General features: G+C 41.7%; 1 pseudogene; it reads right to left on the bottom strand.

The window, feature by feature from the left end:
* Window positions 1–7,105: 7,105 nt before the first annotated feature.
* On the bottom strand, window positions 7,106–11,891 carry LOC132895874 (serine--tRNA ligase, cytoplasmic-like; annotated as a pseudogene).
* Between the last annotated feature and the right edge of the window lie 1,928 nt (window positions 11,892–13,819).

The raw sequence follows: 13,819 nt of genomic DNA, 5'->3' as shown, positions 1-13,819 counted from the left end.
CACTTCATGGTCAAGACAAAGGAATTAGCCGTGGTTGCTAATCCATTACACTATAACATTACCAAATTCACTGAAATCTTGATGAGGTCAAAATGTGTGTAATAATGAAATTAAAGGTGTTAGAAAGGATAGAGGAAAGCATGCAGCAACCTATCTATTAAAACAACTGAGAGAACAATGTAGAACACAATGATCAACTCAACACAAAGTGTCTACAGTGTGCACAATTAAACCGTTCCTGAGTTTAAATTCACACTACTTCATAAAGCTAATTCCTAAGACTAGTTTGCCCAAAATGCCAGTCTTATTTCCAGTATTTTGCTTCTATGTAGGATATGCAGAGAAGTTCCGAAGTTTCAAATGCTCGCGGAGGTTCACAGAGAGCTCGTGGGTCGCTCCTGTGAAAAGGAGCAGAGAATTCCTTGGTCCGAACTTCGTCGTTCGTGAGGAAAAGTCTCTGATCAAACAATGTGCACAGCCATTAAGTCAGAAGGAATCCGGTCGCTTCTAACTTTTAATTAACTGCTTGGGCGGCAGTCGTAACGTTACTTATAATAAACAAATAAAACCGGTTGTAACTCAAAATTAGTGAGACGGCGCACTTAAGTAGTATTTTTACCGTGGCCAGTGGTAAATGAAAGCGCGCTGAGTCTTCTTTTTCTTGCAAGGCTTGATCTTGGATGTTCTGATGAGCGGGTGTCTCTTTATGTCTGTATGACGCGACGGTCCACAGATGAGAGAGAGAGCGAGCTGAGGGTTTCCGGGTCACTTATAGAGTCATGGAGGAAGTGACGTAGGTGATCCTGCCCAGCCGTGATGTAGGTCATCGCGGAAGTTAGTTGATGGGATTTGTAGTTCTAGACGGGACTGTAGCGGTCCCTACATTCCCCCTTTTGGTCTCAGGGGTATGACGGAGTTGTAGCCCTGAGAGCACAGCACGGTACAGTCCACAGTCCTTGAGGTAGCATCCTCTATACAGTCCATGGTGTCCTGTGAAACCTGTGCAAACTCATGAGTCCTAGTAAGACAGTTGGAGGCATAGGCATTTGGGCCAATATCAGGCTGTAAGCATTTGGCCATATAATCACACTCTCTCTAACTAGGTCAAAATCACATCTATATAAAAACAAAACATTAAACACTACATAGTTACTTCATTTCCTATGCATAAAAACAAGAAAAGAGAAGGGATGAAGGAAAGAAAAGTAGTATTAGTGTTTGGGTTGGTAAATGTGACTGGGAATGTTAGTGTACGCTTATGGGTGAGCGAGGCGTACAAGCTAGGTGGACAGGATGGGCCTAACTATCGTCCCCCCCTTTTGGAGTGAGGACTGTTCAAAGAGCTTGATTTGATTGCTATGGACCCATCGATATGAGGGCGTTTGATTAGGCCTGTAACAGTCCTTTAACCTCAGCCAACTGGGCTTTCAAAGAGTCCATCTCTGAGCAGAACTCACCAGGTTGGTCTGAGTCACTGTGGCCTTGCCCTCGGTCTCTCCTGGCCTTACCTTGCTGATTCTTCCACTCACCCTGGTGATGGCTTGGCAAGGGGCGGTTCGAACCAGGATTTCTCCAGAGGGGGTCCCCCTTTTGGAGCTTCACCTCCTTTTAAGGCTAGTGGGGGCCTGTCTGCATCCTGGAGACTAAGGACTCTGGGTTCATCATCGTTTCTGTCTGTGGTTTTGACAATGGTCTCCCAGGTCATTTGGGCTAGTTGCCTAACTTCCCTCATCGAGTAGAAACCTTGTCGACACGCCAGTGTGACTTGAGTCCACATGCTTGGGTGGAGGTTATGTAAGAAGAGGGATTTGAAGCCTCTATCTTCTTCCAAGCCTGGTGTGCTACTACCCTGGAAATAGGCAGTACATAGCTGTCTATAATATTCACGAGGTGCCTCAGACCGTTTCTGTTTAATTTGCATTGCACACAATGTCACGGAGGTTTAATCCATGTATGGTGCATATTCTTCCCTCATGTAATTGCGAAGTTTCGAATAGCTATCGCGAACGTTTGGGGGTAGCATCTCTAAAAAGGCACGAACGCTGCTACTGGAGGTCTTCCAGATCAGTTTAAGTTTCTCTCACATTGTGGCTTTCGGCAGGTCCATCAGGCATATGTCAATTTCTCGCAAATAATCATTTACATTTGTTCTTTTATTGTCAGGATCGAATCGCTCAACATCTTTGGCAAGTAGGTCAATTTGCTGTATGCGGAGGGCTTGGAGCACGTCCTTGTGCGGCCTCCTTGGCTCTCCTGGTACTCACTATCTGGGCTACTCTGGTATTGCTCCCGTTTCGCACTAGATTCGTAGCCTGATTCATCCGAAGATGGATCAGGGATACTGTAGCACACTGACCTGGGTGTGCTATGGTTCTGGGCTCGGGATGAGCACAGTATGGCTCCACCCTGGCTAAACGACGAAGGAGTAGTGTAGCGAGTTGGTGGAGTTTGGCGGGGTGTCTGGTCCTTGACCAGGTAATCCACGGTGTCTGGTTCGGAAGCCTCTTCCCGCCCTGAGCTTCAGCGCATTGCTGGGGGTCTTTCACACCCCTCGCACCCTTCTTGGGAGGTCTGCTCCTTGGCAGCCCTCTTGGCAGCCTTTTCAGCTTTCTCTAGCCTTTTGGCGCAATCATCAAGGGAGTTTTTCAAGAGCTCACGCTCCCTATATAAATCATTGTTATTGGCTGCCAGCTCGGCGTTGCTGGTGGTCAGCCTGTCAACCTCTTCGTGGAGGTATCTGATTTCTGAATCAGTATTTTGGAAGTGTAACAGGAATAGCCTACCTAGTGCCTCTTGGACACTAATAGTTGTTCTTTTTGGATATCTCATATGTTTTATTGAGTTATCTATGCTATTTTGGCATTCACCCTTACTCATGCTACTAATGTTTGCTTTTCGGAGGCAGAGCAGTGAATGAGGTCTGCGATGACATCAAAGAGAGACACGTCTTGAGCGTTGTCTTCAACCTTTGAGACACGAGGGGATGCCATTTTGCTTAGGTTGGATATTAATTAATTAATTAATTAATTAATTAATTAATTAATAGCCTTAACACTAATAGTTGTTCTTTTTGGATATCTCATATGTTTTATTGAGTTATCTATGCTATTTTGGCATTCACCCTTACTCATGCTACTAATGTTTGCTTTTTCGGAGGCAGAGCAGTGAATGAGGTCTGCGATGACATCAAAGAGAGTCACGTCTTGAGCATTGTCTTCAACCTTTGAGACACGAGGGGATGCCATTTTGCTTAGGTTGGATATTAATTAATTAATTAATTAATTAATTAATTAATTAATTAATTAATTAATATTAACTACATAATTAATTAATCAATTAATAAAGTTTGTTTTTGTTTGGAAATGCTATCTCTTATCCTAAGTTATCAATAGGTTATTAGTATTTTGTGATGTGGTTATCACGCTACTGTTAACCGTTTAACACACCTGGGAATATACCTTGGCAGCTGCTTAATCAAACTGATTAAATATTCAATATTCAAGAAGTCAACAATATTCAAGAAGTCAACAAACCAATCTCCTCACACAGGGCACCAATAAATATGTGGGTGCAATTGGTCTTAAGTGATCAATCTCATTAAATCAGTCTCATTAAATCAGTCTCATTAATAATACCTTTAATTTTGGTGTTTAATAATAACCCCTATAGCAGAGGGACGCTGAAACGGCGCCGATTCTTGGTCAGAATGGTCGGTTTCCGTCGTAAATCAGAAAATCAACGCTGAAACGGCGCCGTGAAACGTCGATTTCTCCGCCGTCGGAGAAGGTCGATTTATCACTGTTGAATCACCGTGGGTAAAGGTTGATCTATCGACCGTCAGAGAAGGTCGAATATACGATGTTGAACCATCGTCACTTTTGCCGGCCAGTTTTCAACATTGGTAGGATGAGCAACTAATTGTTCAGAATATAAATTCTGGCCTGTAGCCAGGGGGGGATCGGAGGGTTCGTTCGATCCCCCCCGGACACACACACCCCTCAAGATTACTCAAGATTTATTCATTTGTTCATGTCCGATGAATATACATTGATTCACATTTAAATTTACAATATCAAATCCAGACTAGGGCGGCACGGTGGTGTAGTGGTTAGCACTGTCGCCTCACAGCAAGAAGGTCCTGGGTTCGAGCCCCGGGGCCGGCGACGGCCTTTCTGTGTGGAGTTTGCATGTTCTCCCCGTGTCCGCGTGGGTTTCCTCCGGGTGCTCCGGTTTCCCCCACAGTCCAAAGACATGCAGGTTAGGTTAACTGGTGACTCTAAATTGACCGTAGGTGTGAATGTGAGTGTGAATGGTTGTCTGTGTCTATGTGTCAGCCCTGTGATGACCTGGCGACTTGTCCAGGGTGTACCCCGCCTTTCGCCCGTAGTCAGCTGGGATGGGCTCCAGCTTGCCTGCGACCCTGTAGAAGGATAAAGCGGCTAGAGATAATGAAATGAGAAATCCAGACTAATCAAAAAAGAAAAGTAGACTAAGTGAGGACGAGTTAGAAAAACGGGTTCATTTCTCCTATGTTTATGTTTACACATTTTGTTCAGACTGCTTTACACCCCAATCCAGTGGGTGGCGGTAATGCCCCCATTAGACCCCTTTCACTGACGTCACCCGAAACCGGAAGTAAACAAACCCTGCACCATATTGGAAGACCAACAAACTCGTGATTAGGGGGAAATAACGGCAGCGTGCGGTATGTGAACCCACGAGGCACTTGGTTCATCAAGCAACAGAGACAGACAATGAAGGAGAGCAACAACAGAGACAGACAATGAAGGAGAGCAACAACAGAGACAGACAATGAAGGAGAGCAACAGAGACAGGCAATGGAAGAGAGAAACAACAGACAACTGAGGTGAGCAACAGAGACAGACAATGAAGTCACAGCACAGTTGTAGGAAGATAACAATTATAAGTTAGACAACAGAGAACTTATAACGAATAAAAAAAATGTCTAAATTAGAAGATTTGAAGTGTGCTCGTGTATTTGGGGGGTACGGGAGTAGGGGGCCAGATGAAGTCCACCTTTGGGGAAAAAAGATCCCCCCCCACAATGCTGGCTATGGGCCTGAAATTGCCACTGTTTGTCTTATCCTGCTTACACATAGATACGAGTAAATGATATAAGTATAAGTGATAATGATAAGTAAATGATAAAAAAAAGAACAAAAACCAGTTTACTTTCTTAACTCAGCAATGGATTTGACCTTCTATCTTTGAAAGTTTTTTTGCAAATAACTTAACATTTCCAAGATGATCATAAATTAATTCTAAGAAGATTGAAAGTGTTACAAAACCTGCATCTTATACCTAACTGGTGGGAATGGTGGTGTTACAACTTATCCTGGTATTACTTTCATACCCGGTGTCTCATCTCTGTTGTATTGACTTTCATTTCAAGGCATGATATTAAAAAGGGCCAGTACGTATACGTAGCGATATGTTGTTGGATGTCCCACGCTGTCCCATAATGCAGTGCGATTACCACTGCTGTTTACTGGATGACGTCATTTTCGTTATATACCTGGGTGCACGTGAAACTCCCACACCACTCGGTTGGATCGCGACTCTCTTGTGGATCGGCCTGCTGTTACGCTTGGACCATTGAAACAACATTGAGAAAAACCATGTCCATGCTACATTTTCATTCATCCCTGGACATCTGGTACGTACCATTATTCAGTCACTATTAATAAAGGGAATTTCGAATACAATTTCAAGCAGTTTAAGAAGTTATGATGAACTTCAGTCATATCACGCGTTGGAGAAATTTCCCTCAACTAGTATCCATTTGAAACAACAACAATGCAGATGCATTATTCAATCGAAAAACGAGTCGAAGTAGTTGTCTTGTTGGAGTGAAAACTTAGCGTTGGTGTGAAAACTTAGCGTTTAAATCAAGCATGTAGGCCTAGGTCGCATGTCGTTTTGAGCTGACCTGTTCTTTTGTGTTAGCCATGGGTCGCGCCTCGCGGCCATGAACTTTAAAGATTATCCAGGCTACCAGCGCTTCTGTAGTGACCACTTTGTTTGAGGTACCACGAATGAAATTGCTTATATTCCCTCAACTAATACAATAAACATGCAGATGCATTGTTTAGTCGAAAACTAGTCAAAGTAGTGGTCTTGATGGAGTGAAAACAAAGCATTTCAATCGAGTATATAGGCCGTGGTTATAACCGGTAGCTCTATACCTGGCTTGAGGGGGCTGGGCTTTGTAACGCTGTAGGCCTATGGACCCTTTTCAGTCACGTGACCTTCGTAAACGCGACCGCCATTTTGGACATGTAGTGGACTTCGGCTCGAATCAGTTTGAATGCAAGGAAGGCGACAAACGAAAAACATAAAAGAAAAAGGAGCGAGATGCAAAAAACACCTTCACTATCCAGCGACGTAGGGCATTTACAGGGCGAGCAGAGGGAGAGGTATTTGCAAAAATTGAGGTTAGCAGGCTTAGAAAACGACGTTTACCTGCTTCCACCAGGATTGTTCACTGACATACGGAAGTACACGAAGCCCTCGTCTTTACCTGACTTCGGCCCACATGATCTGTATACCTATGTCTTTAAAAACCCATCGCCATACACATACACGCCAACGTCCGAGGTTCCGGAGCGCGCTCCGGCTTGCTCCCGGAGTGCTCCGGCCGAGGTTCCGGAGCGCGCTCCGGCTTGCTCCAGGAGTGCTCCGGCCGAGGTTACGGAGCGCGCTCCGGCTTGCTCCGGAGCAAGCCGGCACGCGCTGCTTAATTTGAGGGAGAGCAAGCCGGAGCATGCTGCTTAATTTGAGGGAGAGCAAGCCGGCGCGCGCTGCTTAATTTGAGGGAGAGCAAGCTGGAGCGCGCTCCGGAACCTCGGACGTTGGCTCCGGCAGCTATTTACACTGGATCCGGTGTAAATAGCTGCCGGATCATAATTACAGTAAACAAGTAATTACAGTAATTACAGTAAACAAGTAATTACAGTACAATAATTACAGTAAACAACAAGGTCAGCAAAGGCTTGGTTTCAGTAATATTCATCACTAAACCTGAGAATCTCCAAAGGAAAAATTAAAATTAAAATAAAATTCACTCAAAATATATTGACATATGTTAACATGTATAAATATGATTACCTGGAGGCATGAACTGCCTGAGTAGCTCTGGAATGGTTACGCCCTCTGCAGTCTGGTAGTTTCCCCAGAATGGCACATATTACACGTGTAGCAGCACACATGGTTGCATTGAGCATGTGCACAAACTCAGCCTTGCAAAAATAAATAAATAAATAAATAAATAAATAAATGGATTATTAATATTTTCCACAAGTATGAAATTATTCATACCACCACCTTTCTTAAGAGCATTTTTCTCTCTAGAGAATACAGCTTTACCTTATCCTTGTCTGACCATAGCATATACGTAAGCGGCGAGCTTGATAGTCGGTGCAGTTGGAGCAGGACACCAGCTCCCTAAAAGCCTGAGAGCCTGGGAACCATGCCTCCAAGTCCAGCTTCTTACTGGCTGCATGGTTCAAAGACCCTACAAAATATTTCTGAGAGGTTCAATTCTCTTGCAAAACCACCAGAATATAATATGGCTTTTTCAACCATATTTAACTTTGCTAATACTATAATGCTAAACATTAATTGTATTAGCACAATGATGCTATAATGCCAATTTCAATCATATTCATACCTTTAATAAATATATTAAATATGGCAAAAATCACCATTATAGCATCTTTGTGCTAATACTATAAATGCAGTTGTGATCAGAAGTTTACATACACAGACAAACCTCATGGCAATACTGGGCTTTCAATGAGTTTTGAGCTTTTTTGTGGCAGAATGATGATACACCATACATATTTAATAGAAAAAAATAATCTGATGCAAAAGTTTCAATTTATTTTTGGGTTTCTAAAATCACACAGGGTCAAGAGTATGCATACAAGTCAAACGTTTACATACACCCACTTAGATTATTAATTGAATGGTGCTGAAAGTTCCAAAATGTCTAACTTGCCAAAACCAAGGCCTCTTAACTACCTGTTGGTGATCCTGATTGACGACAGCTGGTAGCTTCTCTATGCACAACATAAAAAGGTTTGGCACTCACTGGACTGACCAACACACAGTACAACTGGAAAGTCCAAGGAGCTCAGTGCAGATCTGAAAGAGGATCATAGATTTACACACTCAGGAATGTATCTTGGAGCTAAACAACTGCAGATTATGCTGGAAGACCCAAACTCTCAGCTGAGAGGAAGTAGGTTCAGATGGCCAGGAACCGCCAAGACACAGACCTCCAATGAACTGGAAGCTGCTGGAACACCGTCTACAGTCAAGCAAGTTTTACATCACCATGGACTGAGAGGTTGCCATCTAAGAAAGTCCCTGCTTCAAATCAACATCTTCAAGCTTGAGTAAACTTTGCAACTGACAAGATGGACAAAGAGAAAGTCTTCTGGAGGAAAGTTTTACGGTCAGACGAGACAAAGATAGAGTTGTTTGTGCACAGAGTGGTGGCATGCTCTGTTTTTCTGCCAGTGGTAGTAGTGCATTGCACACCAAGTAGATGGAATAATGAAAAACCTCAGAACTCTTCAGCATAACCACGAACCATCAGAAGCTGTGTTCAAACAGGACAATGAACCCAAACACATCAAAGCTGGTTGTGGATAAAGCAGGCCAACATTAAGCTTCAAACATGCCCTGACCTCAAGCCTTACAAAAATATACTGACTATACTTTAAAAGTCATGTTTGTGACAGGAAACACAAAATTTAATTGAACTCTACCAATTCTGCCAAGAAAAGTGGACAAATATCCAACCAGAATTCTGACAGAAGCTTGTTGATGACTACAAAAAGTGTCTAGTCAAGATGAAACTTACTAAGGAACATTTAACCAAATATCAGATGTGCTGGAAGTAAATTTTGACTCGATATGTAGAACTGTGACCCTGTCTTGATTTCAGAAAACCCAAAATTAATTTAAAAAAACTTGTGTACCCGGTGGTGTAGTGGTTAGCGCCTTTCGCCCGTAGTCAGATGGGATAGGCTCCAGCTTGCCTGCGACCCTGTAGAACAGGATAAAGCGGCTAGAGATAATGAGATGAGATTAAAAAAAAAAAAAAAAAGACGACTGACCAGAGACAAATGTTAACAATGCTGCGGTAGGGTAATCCAAGTGACTGGTAGAAATCTTCTGCAGTTTTGATCATCTCATCAAACATCTCCCATGACTTCTTGTTCTGAGGAGAGGCACACAAACTGTTCAATCTGTGTTGGAATTTACAAAGACATTTTTTAAAGTGACAATTCATCCACCAAACTGTGTAAATTTATTCCAGTCAATAAGTCAAGTATAGACCCCTTGCACTGATGGCACACTTGCATTAACAACCACTGCTACCCTTGTCCTGGGGGACAAGTGAACTTTGTTTACATACTGAAGACAAGCGATATTGAAGATGTCAGATGGCTGTAGTTTGAAGAAAACTATAGCTTAAAAAAAGCTTGACTTGGATTATCCAAGTAATCTGGTAGTAAGAAAGAATTAAAGGATAGATATATGCAGAAATTAGAATTTATTAGTGGTTATGATCCGTACAAAATTCCTCTAAACAATTGGAATGACTATGTAGATCTGTGGCCTAGTGTTACCTACACTAGGCCACACTATTGCATTTTCTCAATTTTAATAAATAAAAAAAAAAAACCCTCATCCTTCTCTTCCTTGCTGGAAGAGAAGAGCAGGGAGGATTTAGAATTGAGCAGCTGTAGTTTGTTTACACTTGATACCAATTCTTGTAGCGTCCTAGCAACCACTGCAAAGACGTGTACAAAACCCCAAAAAATGCTTACATACGCGGGCAAAAAAACGGGACAGGATTTATCTTGATCACCAAGATCTTTAAGCCAGCCATATATAAAAAGTTGTCAGCCTCCATGCTCTTCCAAGTTTTCATCTGGTTGTCCATGTAGAATGATGTCTGCAGCACCAGGTACTTTGAGATGTCAGGGAACTCAACAGATGGATAAGTTTTCATATTGGAAAAATCCTTTACTAGTGTGTAAGGCTCAATCCCATTGCAAAGAGAATTGGCCTCTTAACTGCGAAAATAGTCGGAGACAGTTTCACTAGGCTCTTTGCATGCCAGCAGCCAAACTGGTTTGCCTGACCAGCACTTCATTCACCGGAAGTAAACTTGCAAGCAAAAGTCACATGAACAAAGAGAAACTCTAAATTATGAGGGACTGTGTAAAATAAAATCTCAAAGATAGTGATTGACATGAATATTTGGTTACTCAAGTATTTGCAAGTGACAGCAAATTATCAATTACATGTAGAATTGCTACATGCATAGAATTGATACACATCAGACCCTCCAGGATTTCGCGATGTTGCGATTTGCAACTTCAACGCAAATTCAACCAATCCCCACGAATTCAGGGCGGTGTTGCAATTATATCCAATCACCGCAACTTTCCCGCAAATTTGATCAATCGTTGGTGTCGTCTTGAGGTGATGTCGACAAACTAGCGAGCAGTGTTGCCAGATTGGGCAGTTTTAAGTGCATTTTGGCGGGTTTTGAACATATTTTGGGCTGGAAAACGTCAGCAGTATCTGGCAACACTGTGTGCGAGTCAGTGTTTATGTAGGCTTAAATTCTGTTACTGAAAGTGTGTTATGTTTACAGTGAAGGACTGTGTGCACTTTACATTATTTTTTACTTAATACAAGAAATTAATGGATGCCAACATTTTTGTCAAAATGGTATTTTATTTTCCATTGTTTAGGCAGCTTCAGCATCATACTGTGAGATTCTGTTCAAATTGTTTTTTTTCTTCTATGAAGCCTGAGCCATTTATTTTATTAGTTTATAATTATTGTTTAATTTAGTCTTCAGGAGAGACTGCCTGCACACAGTACTAGTATTAGGGTTTTTTTTTTTCTTACATGAAAGCTGAGGCATTTATATTATATTTTAAGGTGACTTCATGTTGTGCTGTGAAAAATAGGCTTTACTTATCCAAATGCACCTGTTGGTTCAAAAGTTAAAGTGCATAGGCACTTTAACTTTTGAACCAACAAGTGCATTTGGATAAGTAAAGCCTATTTTTCTGCATTTTTGTAGTCCTGGTAATCTTTTATATTGGTAAAGTTGTTTATAGGACCATTTCCCAGTGTCTTTGTTCTTTTAATCAATAGTTTTTCAGTAAAACCTAATATTTAACATATCACTCAAGTTTAATCACAAAAAGAGAAAATCGCAACAATTTCTCGCAACTTTCACCTCCTCCCACAATGTAATCGCAACAAAAACCTAAAAAACACTGCAACTTTCATCACAATTTTTTTGAAAAACCCTCGGAACATCAGATATTTTAGCCCGCAACAATCACAAAAAAGGCCCGCGAAATCCTGGGGGGGACTGACATATAGAACGTGTATCAATTACATGTTTTATTTTGCAACTTTTTCAAAATTTAAATGCAACTTGCATAACTGATGTACAGTACCAAACATTGCACATGCTATGTACCATCACCTCACATTTAAACAAAACATTCATTTTTATTTCCTACTTGTGGAGGCAGGGTGTGGTCAAGTGCAGTTTTGTTATGTAAAAAGCAAATGTCTTTCGGACCTGTTGTCAGAACAAGGCCAGCTCACAGCCCAACAGATGCTAATCAACAATCGCTAGTCTGAACGAGCATATGGATCCAAAGAGTGTGTAATATCAGGGTGGTTGTGGACCTTTTTTGTAGTGATGTTCATCACTCAACTGCCTGAAGGGATGAGAGTTCGTCCAGTGCAAGCAATGGTGGAGGAGATGGTCCAACTGGCCGGGGCAGGCAGCCCCACCTTTTCTCTGTGTCCCTGTTCATTGCACTTCTCCCATCCCTTCCCCTCAGAAACAGGAAGCATTTATCCTGAAACTGGATCTCTGGACCATGCTTCCTCCCAGTCTCTCCCTCTCCACCCCTCCCCCCCACTTCCCCCTATTTCCTTCATATTTCCTTTCCCTCATACAGATGGGACCCCTAGAGTCCACAAGTGTAGTGCCTGGGCACGTTGTGTGCCACAGGCCTCCCCTGATCAAATAGGGATGTATGGTATGCCTAGAACATTCCAAGGGGAAACGCATAATGTTTTAGGTTGCAATCATATTTTGATCCATCAAAGCCTGATTTAAAGCGGGGAATTGGATAGAGCACAGCAGGTAAAGGTGAAGTGTGCACATGAGTACACTCATTTGTGCCACCACAACACAAACATGTGTCTGTGTGTTTACTGATGCTATTGAGCTGTTGGAAAGAGAAGCTCTGGTGAAAAGAAAGAAAAGAAAAGAAAAGAAAAGAAAAGAAAAGAAAAGAAAAGAGAAAGACTACATCACACTCTGTCAAAGCTTATATATAATATATAAAAAAACATTTTCTAAACATCAGGAATAGATATCATTAAGTAAGAGACTGAAGAATAACTCACATGGGCTTATCTCCCATCTCTCATGCATACCAGCATGAGACCAGCAAACTTGATCAAATATTTTTTGGGGGACAAATTGATACTTTTTAAATAAACAAACAATTCTTAACAGCTTTTACACATGGACACATTAACTTAATTTTCAATTACTTTTTAGTAGTAGAGCACATTGAAAAGTAGTTTTTTAACTTTCACTTGAGTACATTTTTGACAGTTTACTTCCAGTTCTAATTGACTTTTTTTTTTTTTACCTTTAATTTAAAAAAAAAGCACCAATCAGTAAAAGTGAAGGGTTATACCTTATACAGTTCGTCGTCAAACTGGCTGAGTTGTACAACCTCCTGCATGACCTCTTTCCGCATGAAGAAAGGTGTGTAGAGGAGTGTGTAATTCTTGCTGTAAAGGATCCGTAGGGCATAGTTAATCAAAGCCTGCTCCAGGAAAACTAGAGGTCCCTAATGAAAAGGACAATACAACCCAAACACAACAGAATAAGTGGTTATAACACATTGTTTTCCCAAGTAAAATTATACCTTAATACTTAACATTTGAATATGAACACGTACATTTTTCAATTGTCAGATTTTTTTTCTACCTATAGCTGACAAACAGTATGAATCATTTAATATTGCAATGGAGGCTGTAGAGTGTGCATATCAAATACAGCTTGCTCTATGTAGAGCAAGCTGTATTTGATATGCACACTATTTACAGGGCAGTCCACCAGTCATAAGTGTTCAAGACCAATATTTTTGTCTAATTTATATGATTACACATAAATTAGATGTTATTTTTATACTCAACCTTTAAGAAATATCCTCTGCTTCCTGCAATGATGGCACCTTACTCTCCCTCATATCCACAGGCATGAAAACGGGTCAGGGGTGAAAAAGGTGAGAAGGGTGCGTGAGTGGTGACGTGGCCTCTGGTGTTGTTTTGTTTGGGGGGTCCTCCCCCAGAATAAATATTATAGCCTCCTTACCAAGTATACTGTATTGACATTTGCACAAGGACATACAGTACAAATACATGTAGTTATAGTGAAATTATGCCCTGGAAAAAAACGCGAATAATAGAACGAAGAAAGTGGAACACACAAGGAATAGTGATCATTTTTTCCTTTTATTTGCCTGGACCACCAGTGTCTCCATGGCCCGCTTTCACCGAGTTGCCACATGTTTCAGCCTTGCCCGCTTCTCTCCTTCAGCAGTTGGTTTCTTGGCCTGCTGAGCACTGCAAGTTGCTTGAGAGCCATACTTGCTCTGCTGCTGCTGCTTTTCCTCCTTGTTCACCCTCTGCTGGTGTTTGTATGTGGCTGCTGCAGAGT

This window comes from Neoarius graeffei, chromosome 13 (assembly GCF_027579695.1).
Source record: "Neoarius graeffei isolate fNeoGra1 chromosome 13, fNeoGra1.pri, whole genome shotgun sequence".
Lineage (NCBI taxonomy): Eukaryota > Metazoa > Chordata > Actinopteri > Siluriformes > Ariidae > Neoarius > Neoarius graeffei.
The sequence above is the reverse complement of the archived record's forward strand: the minus strand, read 5'-3'. Positions and strand labels throughout refer to the sequence as shown.